The sequence below is a fragment of the Suricata suricatta genome, chromosome 6 (genome assembly GCF_006229205.1).
Source record: "Suricata suricatta isolate VVHF042 chromosome 6, meerkat_22Aug2017_6uvM2_HiC, whole genome shotgun sequence".
Lineage (NCBI taxonomy): Eukaryota > Metazoa > Chordata > Mammalia > Carnivora > Herpestidae > Suricata > Suricata suricatta.
The window spans coordinates 99,662,626-99,675,779 of NC_043705.1; the positions used below are offsets into that span (position 1 = coordinate 99,662,626).

The 13,154-nt window shown below is 37.1% G+C and overlaps 1 protein-coding gene across 2 annotated transcripts in view; it reads left to right on the forward strand.

Moving 5' to 3' along the window:
* Positions 1–13,154, forward strand: part of RNF145 (ring finger protein 145) — a 93,197-nt gene that overhangs the window by 947 nt on the left and 79,096 nt on the right. For both annotated transcript variants that reach the window (XM_029942935.1, XM_029942933.1), the window contains exons 2-3: positions 5,567–5,727; positions 10,318–10,560. The gene's annotated coding sequence lies outside the window, so the exon portion shown is untranslated. The remainder of the gene's footprint in view (positions 1–5,566; positions 5,728–10,317; positions 10,561–13,154) is intronic.

Here is a 13,154-nt window from a genome sequence, read left to right on the forward strand (position 1 = left end):
AATTTTTTAGTTAAAGCAAACACTATTTTATGTTCTCCTTACCTCTCTCTTTTGGTAATTTTTATTGCACTAGGAATGCATGAAAAGCCTCTCATTTTTAAAAATGAAACATTTTCAATAGAGGGAAAAAAGTATACCCTCTTTCTTGAAAAACAAAAAGGACAGAGAGAAAAAAAATCCCAAATTAAAAGAATTTGTACAAGAATCACATATTAACAGTCCCGCCAAAGAGATGATCAAAAAACAAGTGATTGAACTCCAGACTGAATTTTAAGTTTCTTTCAATCCATTCTGTTCCTTGTTCACTTGTAACCAGCTTGGCCACTTTCTATTTTTTGCTGTTAACTAGAGAGGCTCGTTGTAGTTGATTATAAATCTCAACTATAACATCTTTTTAAAAAATTTTTTTAGTGTTTATTTATTTTTGAGAGAGACCAAGCATGAGTAGGGGAGGGGCAGAGAGAGAGGGAGATGCAGAATCTGAAACCGGCTCCAGGCTCTGAGCTGTCAGCACAGAGCCCGATATGGGGCTCGAACTCATGAACCATGAGATCATGACCTGAGCCAAAGTCAAACGCTCAACGGACTGAGCCACCCAGGTGCCCCTCCACTATAACATCTTAAAGTTTAATTCTAAACAAGAAGATTCATAAAGAGAATCTTCTTTTTAATAATAAAATAGCCATGAAATGAAGGGTCTGATAATTTTGATGTTCCTCTAGTGTGGATAATTTAATAATTGCCAAGTGTTGAACAGTGGTATTTCTCAGAAAATAATGGCAGCAAAGTATTTTGGACAAAGTCCATCTAACAGATGATTTGCCCATATTTCAGTTTTTCCAAGTCCATTTTTATTAAGCTAAACATCATGAAATCAAAAATTATGTTATGAATAAAGGAGCTGGATTCCTGGTAACTAGGAATAAATACACAATGGACTTTGAAAAAGTGCTCATAGCAACTCACAAGTGCCATTAGGAAGTGAATAATTAAACTTCTGCCTGCTGTTGTTCACTAAACCCTCTCTTCTAATATGTGGAGAGTAATACACTTGTGCCTCTCTCATAATTGTCTGCAGCAACTAAAGGCCTGGAAATTCCAAGAATTTCAGTAGGTTGTCGGGTCTAGAGACTAAAAGAAACGTGAAACCAGTTTCATAAAATGAGATGTTAAACTTCTGACGTCACTGTGATCATGTTTGGATTGTAAGGCTAAAGGACATTCCAGCACCCGAGTCAGGAATCCACTACCGTCTTGGTTTTATCTCCATGTTTCCCCTGACCTGTTTACTTCCTTCTCCTTTTCTCTCAGGCCATTTTCTTTCTCTCCTCCCAACTGAAAAACACTTTCCTTATTTCTTGTTTTCTTTCTTTTAAATTTAGTTATATAGCACTTTGTTTCTCTCATCTAAAATATGTTCCCTTGACTTTTCTTTGACTGCAGGCAATGTGCTGAGAATGATCAGAATTTGCCCCATATCACAGACTCTACAGTCTCTTAACTCAGCTTGGCAAGTTTACTTTTTCTATTTAGGTTGCTTTTCCAAATGACATCTTAAAACCACAACTGTCTTTAAACCTCAGATCTTCCAATTTACATTCTATTCTTGACAGATGACATTATGTTATCTTTTTGATAAGAAAATAGAAGGCCTCAAAGAGGAATTGCCTCAGCTTCAGACCTCAGTCTATAAACTAAATTATATCTGTAACTTGTCTTTGCTTCTTTGCTCCTGTTTCCGTGTGGCAGTTTCCTTCTACCTGAAGCCAACCCTTATGCTTGTGTTCTGGCTCCTTCCTTCTCAGCTTTCTTTAAATCTGTTATCCTCTCTCATGCCTATATTTTTAGTCTTTCTCTCTACTGGTTCATTTCCATCAATGATAAATATGCCATGGTATTTTGCCATCAGGATACCTTTCCTTTCACAGTTGAGAATTTCAAAAAATTTTTCTTTAATGTTTATTTTTGAGAGTGAGAGAGAGGCAGAGTGCAAACAGGGGAGAGACAGAATCGGAAGCAGGCTCCAGGCCCTGAGCTGTCAGCACAGAACTTGATGAGAGGCTTGAACCTTGAGATCATGACCTGAGCTGAAATCAGAAGCTTAACCACCTGAGCCACCTAGGCACCCCTGCTGAGAATTTCAAACGTTGTTTACATTTGTCTAAACTTGACACAATCTATAAGGTGTATCTCAAAAAATTTGTTTAGTGACAGTCTCTGACTATACTGTAAGCTCTGTGAGGAAACAATGTCTGATGAGTTTACCATTATAGTCTTGGAGTCTTCTAGCATGATGTTGGCTAAAGCAGATAATCAAATATTTGCTGAAAGGATGAATATTAAAGAAGAAAATATCAAGCAATGAGAGCTTGTTATATAATAGTACATATTATGCATATAATAATGCGTATCCATGAATGATTAAAATTTGTATGTTACTAGATGCACAAGAAAGTTCTGAAATATACACCAAAATGTTAACAGTTCATGGCACCACAGGATGCACTCTGTGTTTGTTAAATGAGTGATTTGAAATTATCTCTTGATGGTATCATAGAGCAAGTGATTTTCATCTTGTTTCTAATTTTCTGTATTTGGATGTTTTATAATAATTTTGCATTCTTTTTTAAAAAATTAAAATAATAGAGATATATCCTTACCACATATTTTTATGCCTATCTTTGCACATCTTTTCTATGCTTTAGATGTATACACATTTGTATACAGTTTATATATAATCAAAAAAATTATTATAGATATTTAGGCAGTTGCAAAAAGAGATCACATGTATCCTTTACTGAGTTTTTTTTCTAATGATTATTTCTTTTACTGCAGTATCAAAACACTGACATTGGTACAATGTGTTTGCATATAATTCTATGCCATGTGTTGCACATATAGATTCACATAACTGCTACAGTCAATTTACAGAACTCTTCCATCACCACAAAGATATCCTTGTGCGGCTCCCTTTGTTTCCACCCACACCCCCATTCCTCTTACTGTTCCTAACCCTGTTCACTAATCGGTTTTCCATCTATATGTTTGGTTATTTATAGAAGATTATGTAAATTGGATCATACAATATATGCCTTTTCAAAAAATATTCATTTATTTATTTTGAGAGAGAGAGAGAACATGAGTGCAGAAGGGGAAGAGAGAAAGGGGGAGAGAGAGAATTCCAAGCAGTCTCTGCCCTACCAGCCCAGAGCCTGACTTGGGGCTCAGAGTCACGAACCATGAGATCATGACCTGAGCCAAAATCAAGAGTTGGATGCTTAACAGACTGATCCACCTAGGTGCCCCAAATAAATGCCTTTTGAGATTGTTTTATTTTACTCAGCATAAGACTCTTGAGATCTATTCAAACTATTGTTTGTGGCAACAGTCCATTTCCTTTTGTGGCTGAGTAGAATACCCTGGCATGGATTTACCACAATTTGTCTAGTTATTCACAGTTTGGAAATTTGTTTTTTTTTTCCCTCAGCTTTTACAAACAAAATAGACCATGTGTATGTAATATAATTATTGAGATGTTAAACCTTTAGTCTGCCAATTTATTTTCTGCTGTTTGTTCCTTCTGGTTTTGGTTTTTCTGTTTTCTTTTACATGTCTTTCAGTTGGTTACTTGAACATGATTTTACAATTACATTTTGATTTGTCTGTAATGTTTTCAAGTATATCTCTTTGTATGAATTTTTCAACGGTTGCTCTAGGTATTACATTATTTATACAACACTTACCACAGTCTACTGGAGATGGTGTTTTATTAGGTTGAGTGAAGTATAAAAACCTTAACTCCATTTAAGTGTCTTTACTTTCCCCAGTTTATTTATTTTGCACGCATGGGAGCAGGGGAGGGACAGAGAGAGAGTGAGAGAGAATCCCAAGCAGGCTATATTAGTGCAGAGCCCAATGTGGGGCTCTGTCTCACAAACCATGAGATCATGACCTGAGTCGAAATCAGGAGTCGGACAGTTAACTGACTGAGCTACTCAGGCACCCCCAGAAATTATTTCTTTAAGTACTTCTTCAGGTCCACCCTCTTTTCTCCTCTCCTTCCAGGACTCTAGTGCATAAATGTTAGATCTTTTGGTATAGCTCACAGGTCCCCAAGACTGTTAATTTTTTTTAATCCATTTTCTCTTTATTGTTCAGATTGGGTCATTTCTATTATATATCTTCAGGTTCCCTGATTCTTCTATACTCTTCTATTCTAAGTTTTAAAAGTTATCTTAGGATATTATAATTTTTCAGTTTTAAAATGTCTGTATGTCTTTTATGTCTTCCTTTTCTTTGCTGAAACTTTTTGTTAGTTTTCAAGCATGTTCATAATTGTTTATTGAATCATTTTTAATGCTGGCTGTTTTAAAATCCTTGTCAAGTAATTCGAACGTCTGTGTTCTCTCAGTGTTGGCATCTGTTGATTGTCTTTCTCATCCAAATTGAGATTTTCCTGGTTGTTAGTATGAAAAGTACCTTTCTACTGTATCTTGAACATTTTGTGTATGGCAGTATGATACTCTGGATCTTAAATCTTTATCAGGCCTTCTCTGACACCACAGAGCAGGGTTACAGGGATGCCACCTTATAACTTCCTGGCCAGGGTACAAGTTCATATCCCCATTAGGCCTTCTTTGTCACCCCATGTTGTATAGGGGTGGGAGTTCAGGTTCTCCACCAGACTTCAACTGATACCCCCCCATAGTTGGGAGGTAGAAGGATGCCTCATCACTACTCCCCACTGGCCTCCAATGACATTATGGGAGATGTAGGGGAGGACTTCATTTCCACTAGAATATGATAAAAGTTCTGGCTTCCCACTCAGCTTTCTCTGACACTATCCTGGTAGAGGTGTTGGGGTATCTCATTAGTCTGGCATGAGTGAAAGTCTACATTTCCCACTGGGCTATTGCTGACAGGGGAGGGGATGGGACCACCACTTTTTCTGAAACTTGGTTGGAGTAGGGCAGTATGTTGGGGGTCTCCAAGGATACTCTCATGTTCAGTGATTCACTAGGAGTACTCACGGGACTCAATGTACAGTTTTATTCATCTATGATATTTTCAGCGAATGTAACAAAGCAAAATCAGCAAAGGAAAAGTTTTGTGGAGTGAATTCTAAAGGAAATTAGGCACAAGGTCCTAAGAGTTCTCCCCCAGTAGACTTGCCCAGGGTGCACTTAAATTTTCCATTGGTGAATTGTGACAATAGGTATAACGTATTGCTTCCCAGGCAGGGAAGTTCATTAGAAATTCAGTGCCCAAGGTTTTGTGGTCTGGTCCTATAGGTACCCACTGCCTAGCACCAATACCAGACCCTCAGAAGGAAAGCAGCTGTACAGTAAAAACCGTATCATTTGAGTGAACACTCTAGGCACAGGGAAACATCTCTATTATTTAAGGAATGTTTAATAATCAGTGTGGGGAACTGTTTAATCAGTGAAATTTCCAGATGCTAGCCAAAGGCCAACCTTGCAAGCAGGACTTTCTATGGCTCAGGCTTCCCAATGTTAACTTTTTTTCTGCATGAGTGGTTATTAACTGAGTATTTCTTTCTTACTAGGCTCTTCCTTTCCTGGTCCTTTGTCTAGAGGGAGCAGGCTTTGGGGGCCATTTTTGGTCTGAGTCTGGTGGCATTTCCAGTTTGCCTGCATCTCCCGCACCTAGTGTGAGAAATACGAAGCAAAAAGAAAACCCTGGGAATTCACTGCCATGTCTTTGGAGGTAACTAGCCAATCTGCCTTTTCTATGTCTTTTAGAGTTTTCATGTATTTGTTTCATAATTCCATCCAGGGCTTTTAGTTGTACTTAGTGGAAGGGATAGGGATAGGTGCAACTACTCCATCCCGTCCCAGACCTGCAAGTTCTGTATTACTTTTATAATTAGGGGGAAAAGTGAGTTTTAAAATTTTCATTATTTTCAGTGAAAACTAAATATGTATATGACATAGATTTAATTTTTTATTGAATTAAGACACTTAAATTTAAATACCATATGGTATTATTAACTATGAGCACAAAGTTGTATGGTAGATCCCAATAACTTAGTTTTAAGCCCAAAATTGGTAGGTTTAATTTAAATAGAGGGTCTAGGGATGCCCGGGTGGCTCAGTTGGTTAAGCATCTGACTCTCAGTTTCCACTTACCTCAGGACCTCACGGTTTTGTGAGTTTGAGCCCCGTATAGGGCTCTACCTGGGATTCTCTCTCTCTGTCTCTCTCTCTCCGCGCCTTCCCCTCTGTCTATCCCTCCCCTGCTCAAAATAAGTAAATAAACTAAAAAATAAATAGAGGGTCTAGAAATTACCAACTATAGGGGGGAAAATCATGATTTGATTCCATTTATTCTAATAGTAAAGTTTATTTCTCCCAATAATGAAAATAATGTGTATTCATTATGGAACATTGATTTTACTTTATTTAGTGAATGGAATGAAAATGTTAAAGTCAGTTAAGTTTACAGGGCGATAGAAGATCCAGATTCATTTAACTTTGCCATCATTTTATAGGGAAAATATCAAAAGGAGAAATCTTCCTGTAGTTGAAACATAGAACTAAAATAGACCCGCATAAATGGCCCTATAGCCAGTTTCCCTTGCCCAGCGTTAACTCCAAAACTTGTGCTTCTTGTGTGTATCCAAAGTTGTGCATAGGAAATTATATCTTTTTGGTCATGGGAGAAATAATTACAAATGTCCCTATCCACAAATTTTAGACAAATGAACTATTTCTGAAATGAAAATTTTAGTATAATATATTGTTAACCAACATCAATTTGAAATATTAAACAAGACCATCAAATTGTTATTATGTTGCAGCATTTCACATTATAATGGCAATTTCATTTACTTGTTTTTTATATCCATGGTGACTCATATGTGGATAAATTAATATCTCCCATTCTTTAAGAAATATTAATGAAATGTCTAGACTTACAATTTAAACAGTTACAGCATGACAAAGCAAGCTTTGATCACCAACAAGCTATCTGTAATGAATAGGCTACCATTATTTTATTCATCATACTTCCCTTGTGAGGAAACATTTCTTTAGCGATGTGTTTATTCCCAAAGAGCATTAGACTGGGTTCCAACGCACCCTTGCTTAAAATTGTCCTCCTTGAGGTAATCCATTTACCCTGACCTCAATCCGTTTTAATAAAAATGAGTTGACTGAATAATCAAAACATTTTGTTTTAATTCTATATTTCAGAATCTCTAGGGGTTTTTTTAATGTTTTATTTATTTTTGATACATAGAGAGATAGAGCATGAGAGGGGGAGGGACAGAGAGAGAAGGAGACACAGAACCGGAAGCAGGCTCCAGGCTCTGAGCTGTCAGCACAGAGCCTGACGCTGGGCTCGAACCCACAGACGTGAGATCTGACCTGAGCCGAAGTCGGAGGCTTAACCGACTGAGCCACCCAGCCGCCCCTCTCTAGGGTTTTATTCAGTCGTTCCCAAATAACAGTGTATAGACCTGTGACATCGTTTCCATCAGTTTTCCACTTTGCAAAATGATAAATAAAAAGATCATGTAGTACATTGGAGAAATCACATTCTTTCTTTTTATTGAAAACTATTATTACCTCTCTCTTGTCCACATTTATCTTTGCTGGAATTTCCAGAGCTTCATTATTCACACTGAAATAAACTTTGCAGAGAATTTACATTTAGTTCTTAGAATTTCACTGATAATGTAAAAATGGTACTTTTTTTTGATGCTGTATAAATATTGCTTCAAGTGATTTGTTTTGAAATATTTTTTCTAATTTTATTTTATTTTTTAAAGAAATATTTTTTTAATGTTTTATTTATTTTTGATACAGAGAGAGACAGAACATGAGAGGGGGAGGGGCAGAGAGAGGGAGACACAGAATCTGAAGCAGGCTCCAGGCTCTGAGCTAGATGTCAGGACAGAGCCTGATGCGGGGCTCGAACCCATGAATGTGAAATCTGACCTGAGCCAAAGTCAGAGGCTTAACCAACTGAGCCACTTAGGCGCCCCTCTAATTTTAAATAATAGAAACTTAATCGGGCTGGGTTGAGCCAAAAAGATGGGGCTGGAGAGGAAGGGAAGTATCAGGAGGGCACAGGACCTGACCTAGGAAATTAGTTGAATGTAGTTGAAACAGGAGCCAAGGCAAGTTTAAGGTCCTTAACAAAAATTTACAGACCTTATTTACCCCCAGAGTACTGCTATGAATATGACTCTGACTCCCAGTTTTTCTATCACTCAGCTCCAAATCCCCAAGTCCTGAGATCAAATCTTACTGGCCTAACTAGGTCACATTGATTCTGGACCCATCAACTCCTCAAAGTGCGTTAGGTTCTGCCTAAGTCTGTCCCTGTGTCCTGGGGAGGGCTCTGAGAGAAGAGGCCTCTCTGAAGGCCTCGGGTATCCTCCTCACTGATGGTTAATGGTGTTAATTCTCTTCCTGACAGCCCTCAGTATTACTTTTTCTCTTCTTAACATTCTAGCTGACTCAGTATTCATTTATCTACTCTGTTGTTGAGGGATAATCACATCTTATCAATAAGCAAGTCATTTGTTTTCTTTCCATCCATATCGCAGCTCTTTAGATTTACATAAATTTTAAATTTTGCCACCTGCAAATTTATTTTATGCTATCACTACTACTAGCCTTTATAAGAAGTATTAAACAGTTCCAAATTAGTTCCTGGTTCTCAAATATTGAAATGTTTCATAATTTAAATGAACATGAATCCATTAGTTTTTTTCTTAAACTTGCTCTCTCTGAATTTGATTACATTTTAATAAGTCCAATTATGACACTAGTCAAGATTATTATTCTCCTTTTGGTATAGTGAATCTAACCTGTAACTTTTTTCTCTTCATTGCTTTCCACCACAATATTTCTAATTGGCAGTAATGGTGATAGCAACTGTTATGTATTCATGTGAGCATCATAGTTGTGTTATTATCATTTAATTCTCACAACAGCCTTATGGATGTCAGGTTAAAATTTTTTGTCCCAAAACACGAAAAAGGGCAAACTGCATTCTGCATTTGGCTCATGGTTTGAGAAAATCATTGGTAGCAGTCTGTTTAAAACTAGAATCTGCTGCTTAGTGCTCTACGTCTGACCTTGGTTTAAATCAGTTTCTGCTTCCTCAACAGGACTGGGGAATGCAACCTCAGGACTCCAATAGCATATCATTGGCATTGCTTTTTACATGTATTTCCAATCAATAGTTAGCATATCTGATGTTTGATACCATTCCATCCAGATGTCTTCTGTAACGACTGCTATGGATGTGATACTTTTATGACCATGTTACTGGGGAGTTTAAATTAAACAATTGAAATACTATCTTCAGACTGTCTAGAAACAGAGAAAGTGACATTTACTTTTAAATAAATTTATAAACACTATCTTAAAAATTACAGTTCTACTGAGCTCAATTTGAGCAATAGTGTAATGACATAATGACAGCAGAAAGACTAAAGAAGAGAAAATTGAAAACTACTTTAGGAGACAAAATTATTATGTTTTCCTGGATCAGTAGAAGAGACTTGTTTAATAGCAATATCAAAAATTATATACTTTTTGTAGAAATTGAATAAAATGGAAGCAGTTGTGATGTATATTTGTGAAACATTGTTCTGAGAATTGTAATTCTGTAATGTTTCCATTTGAGCACTTGTTACCACTTAACTAATAGCAATAAAACTAAAGGAGAAAACACTCAAAATTATTTTATTAGGCAAAATTCTTGCTGTGTTCCTGGATTATTTTAGTGGACTTGTCAACAACAATGACAAAAATACCATAATAACCATACCTACAAATAGAATAAAATGTAAACAATTTCCTTTTCAGAATCATGTTTAAATAATCTACAGTAATAAAACAAAAAACTTAAGAATTATAAATCTCGGAGCACCTGGGTCGCTCAGTCAGTTAAGCATCCGACTTCGGCTCAGGTCATGATCTCATGATTCGTGGCTTTGAGACCCGCATCGGGCTCTGTGCTGACAGCTCAGAGCCTGAAGTCTGTTTCAGATTCTGTGTGTGTCTCTCTCTCTGCCCCTCCCCCACTCGTGTTCTGTCTCAAAAAGAAATAAGCTATATTAAATAAAAAAATTTTAAAAAAGAATTATAATTCTCTCCATCTTCCATTTGAGGCATGGAATGATGACTTAGCAGTGAAAGTAAGAGAAAAGTATCAAGTTACTTTAGGAAAAAGCAAAAATGCATTTTTCCTATGATTCTGATCTTTAGAAATAGGCTTATTAGAAGGCTAGATCAATTCTGAAAGTGTCTCACTTCTGTTTTAATGTTGTGTGGACAGAAAACCAAAACCCAGGACTCGTTTAGAGATGTTTCGTGTTGCCAATGAAGAATGTGCTGGGCCATGGATATCCCTCCATGGAAAAGATTCTTGGGGAGGCCCAAACTGGCTTTCCAGAGAAAAGAACATGACAGGAGATGCTCTTGTCCGGAACTGTTTCCTGGGGTTCATCTGGGATATCTGACTTCTGACAGGAGGCTGACTTAGAAGAACAGAGCCCGGGGTCAGCTGCCTTCCATTCAGGTGAGAGGATTGAACCTGGTATAATTAAATGACCAAGGTTACCTGTGGTATCATTCCTATTGGCCTCTATTTCTAACAATGTAGATGTCTTAGAGTTGTCAAAAGAAGGTGTTGAGTATCTGCTAGCATGGGGAGCACCAGGACGACTTGTCTTGCTGTTGTGGAGGAAATGCTGTGTCAGGATGCAGTCGGCCTGACCAAGGACTGTGGTCCACACAGGCACAGAATTGGATCTTTGAGCCATTCCCCCTTAATGGACCTCCTTCCTTCTCCCAGGGAGTTCCAGCAGTTCCTGAGTGTCTGCCAAATGCCCCTTTGGAACATTAGGGACTTTTTGCAGAGTCTAGATTTAAATTCTTCCTAAATCATTTATTTCTCTGAAGTATGAATTTGATTTTCCTATCAAAATTTTTTTCAGCCAACAGATATCTCACCAAATATCATAAACCATTTTCCCTCATGATAATTGATAAAGACCCAATGATTCTTTCTGATTTTCTAAAGGGTGTGACCTGTATTCTGTAAGTGTCCACCTGTTCACAGGCAGAAAGGATCTTTTCATCAGCTTTGGACAGATTCTTTCCTTCCTTTCCTCAGTAAATCACTGGAAGTGGACTGCTCCATAGTCCATTTCCTTCATTGATGCAGCTTAGAAATGACTAAGTTTCTGCTGAAGCTCTGGAATTTCACTTTAAAGCTGGATTTTTCTGACTGCAATGAAGTTTGTAAGTTTTTTATGACTATTTAATATGATTTGTAAGTACATTTAGTGTTTTTACTTCTTCAGATAATTCAGTGTATATTTGGCTGCTTTTTTTCTTTAATAGATTTTAAAGACACATTTACTTTAGCTACATAAATCCAGTTTATTTAAAACTCCATTTGGCTAACATAAGTAAGTTTTCATGTCCTTGGATTAGGCAATGATTTCTTAAATATGATACCAAAAGCACAAGCAACAAAAGGAAAAATTGTTGAGTGGCCTTTCACAAAAAGTAAAAACTTTATGCATCAAAGGATACTATCAAGAAAATGAAAAGACAGTCCACAACATGGGAGAAAATATTTGCAACTCCTATACCACAGAACAGTCTAGTTTTAGGATATACAAAGAACTCTTTCAACTCAACAACTTAAGGACAACTCATTACAAATGGGCAAAGGATCTAAATATTTCTCCAACGAAAGATTCAGTCTCCCTTATATATCAGCCTTCAGCTCAACTTGCTCCAAATGTTTGTATAGCTCTTCAAAGTCTCTATTATAGACCCAAGTAAAGAGTTGGATATTTCCAGGTATTTATGAATGGCCACCAATTTTTGTATCGGTGATTTTGTTTTCAAGTCTGGTTTACGTTAAAGAAGAGTGAAAGCCTCCAAATTCTCTCTGAATATGGCTAATTTTCTAAAAATATTGATGTCTTTTCTGCACAAGGGCAAAAACTCCAATAGGCAGTCTTTTGTTTTTATTTGCATGAAGTTATATTTTTAATAAAATCTGACTATAGCTAGAAATACTATTATATTTCACAGCTACTGGTGGGTCTCTGTGAGAAGCATTGTTCTAATTAACTGTTTCTCATTCTTCAGCTGTCAGCTTAAATGCCCTTTCCTCAGGTAGGCTTTTGTGAACTCACAGGTCAGGTTCTTGATTCTGAACTCCACAGAAACATAATCCTTTTCTGAAGAAACTTACAGTTCATAGTCACATGTCCTATCTCCACCCAGAGAGAGCCATCATCCTGAATTTGGTGGTAAGCCAAATTTGCTTTATAGCTTACCACATATGTATATACCTCTAAATGAGGGGCTCCTGGGTGGATCAGTCAGTTAACCATCCAACTTCAGGTCAGGTAATGATCTCATGGTTTGTGAGTTTGAGCCCCATGTTGGGTGGGCTCTGTGCTGACAGCTCACAGCCTAGAGCCTGCTTCAGATTTAATGTCTCCCTCTCTCTCTGCCCTACCCCATCTCATGCTCTTATCTTTCTCTTGCTCTCAAAAATAAATAAACCTTTAAAAAAATTACAAAATGGGGTACCTGGGTGGCTCAGTCAGCTAAGTGTTTGACTTTGGCTCAGGTCATGATCTCGCAGTTCTTGAGTTTGAGCCCCACATGGGTCTCTGTGCTGACAGCTCAGAACCTAGAGCCTGCTTGGGATTCAGTGTTTCCCTCTCTGTCTGCCCCTCCACTCACTCATACTCTGTCTCCCTCTCAAAAATAAATAAAATATTTAAAAAATTTTTAAATTAAGAAAAATAATGTTACTCAGTTTTGTCTATTAAACTACATCAATTAAATCATATATGGCATTCTATGACTACTTTCACTCTGTTATGGGATTTGGCTATTTTACTTGTGTGCTTATATTCATCTTCACTGCTGTATTAAAAATCCATAACATACATACATAGATCACAATTTTACCATTCATTTTATTGTCAATAGAAATTTGAATGTAGCCAAAGTTTTTGCCTATTGAGATTATTATAAGCTATTGTACACTGGAGTTTCTTATAGGTAGCTTTTGCTTCATGTGTGCACAGATAACTTTAATTTTATCCTTAGGAATAGAATTGCTGGGTATATGATCCA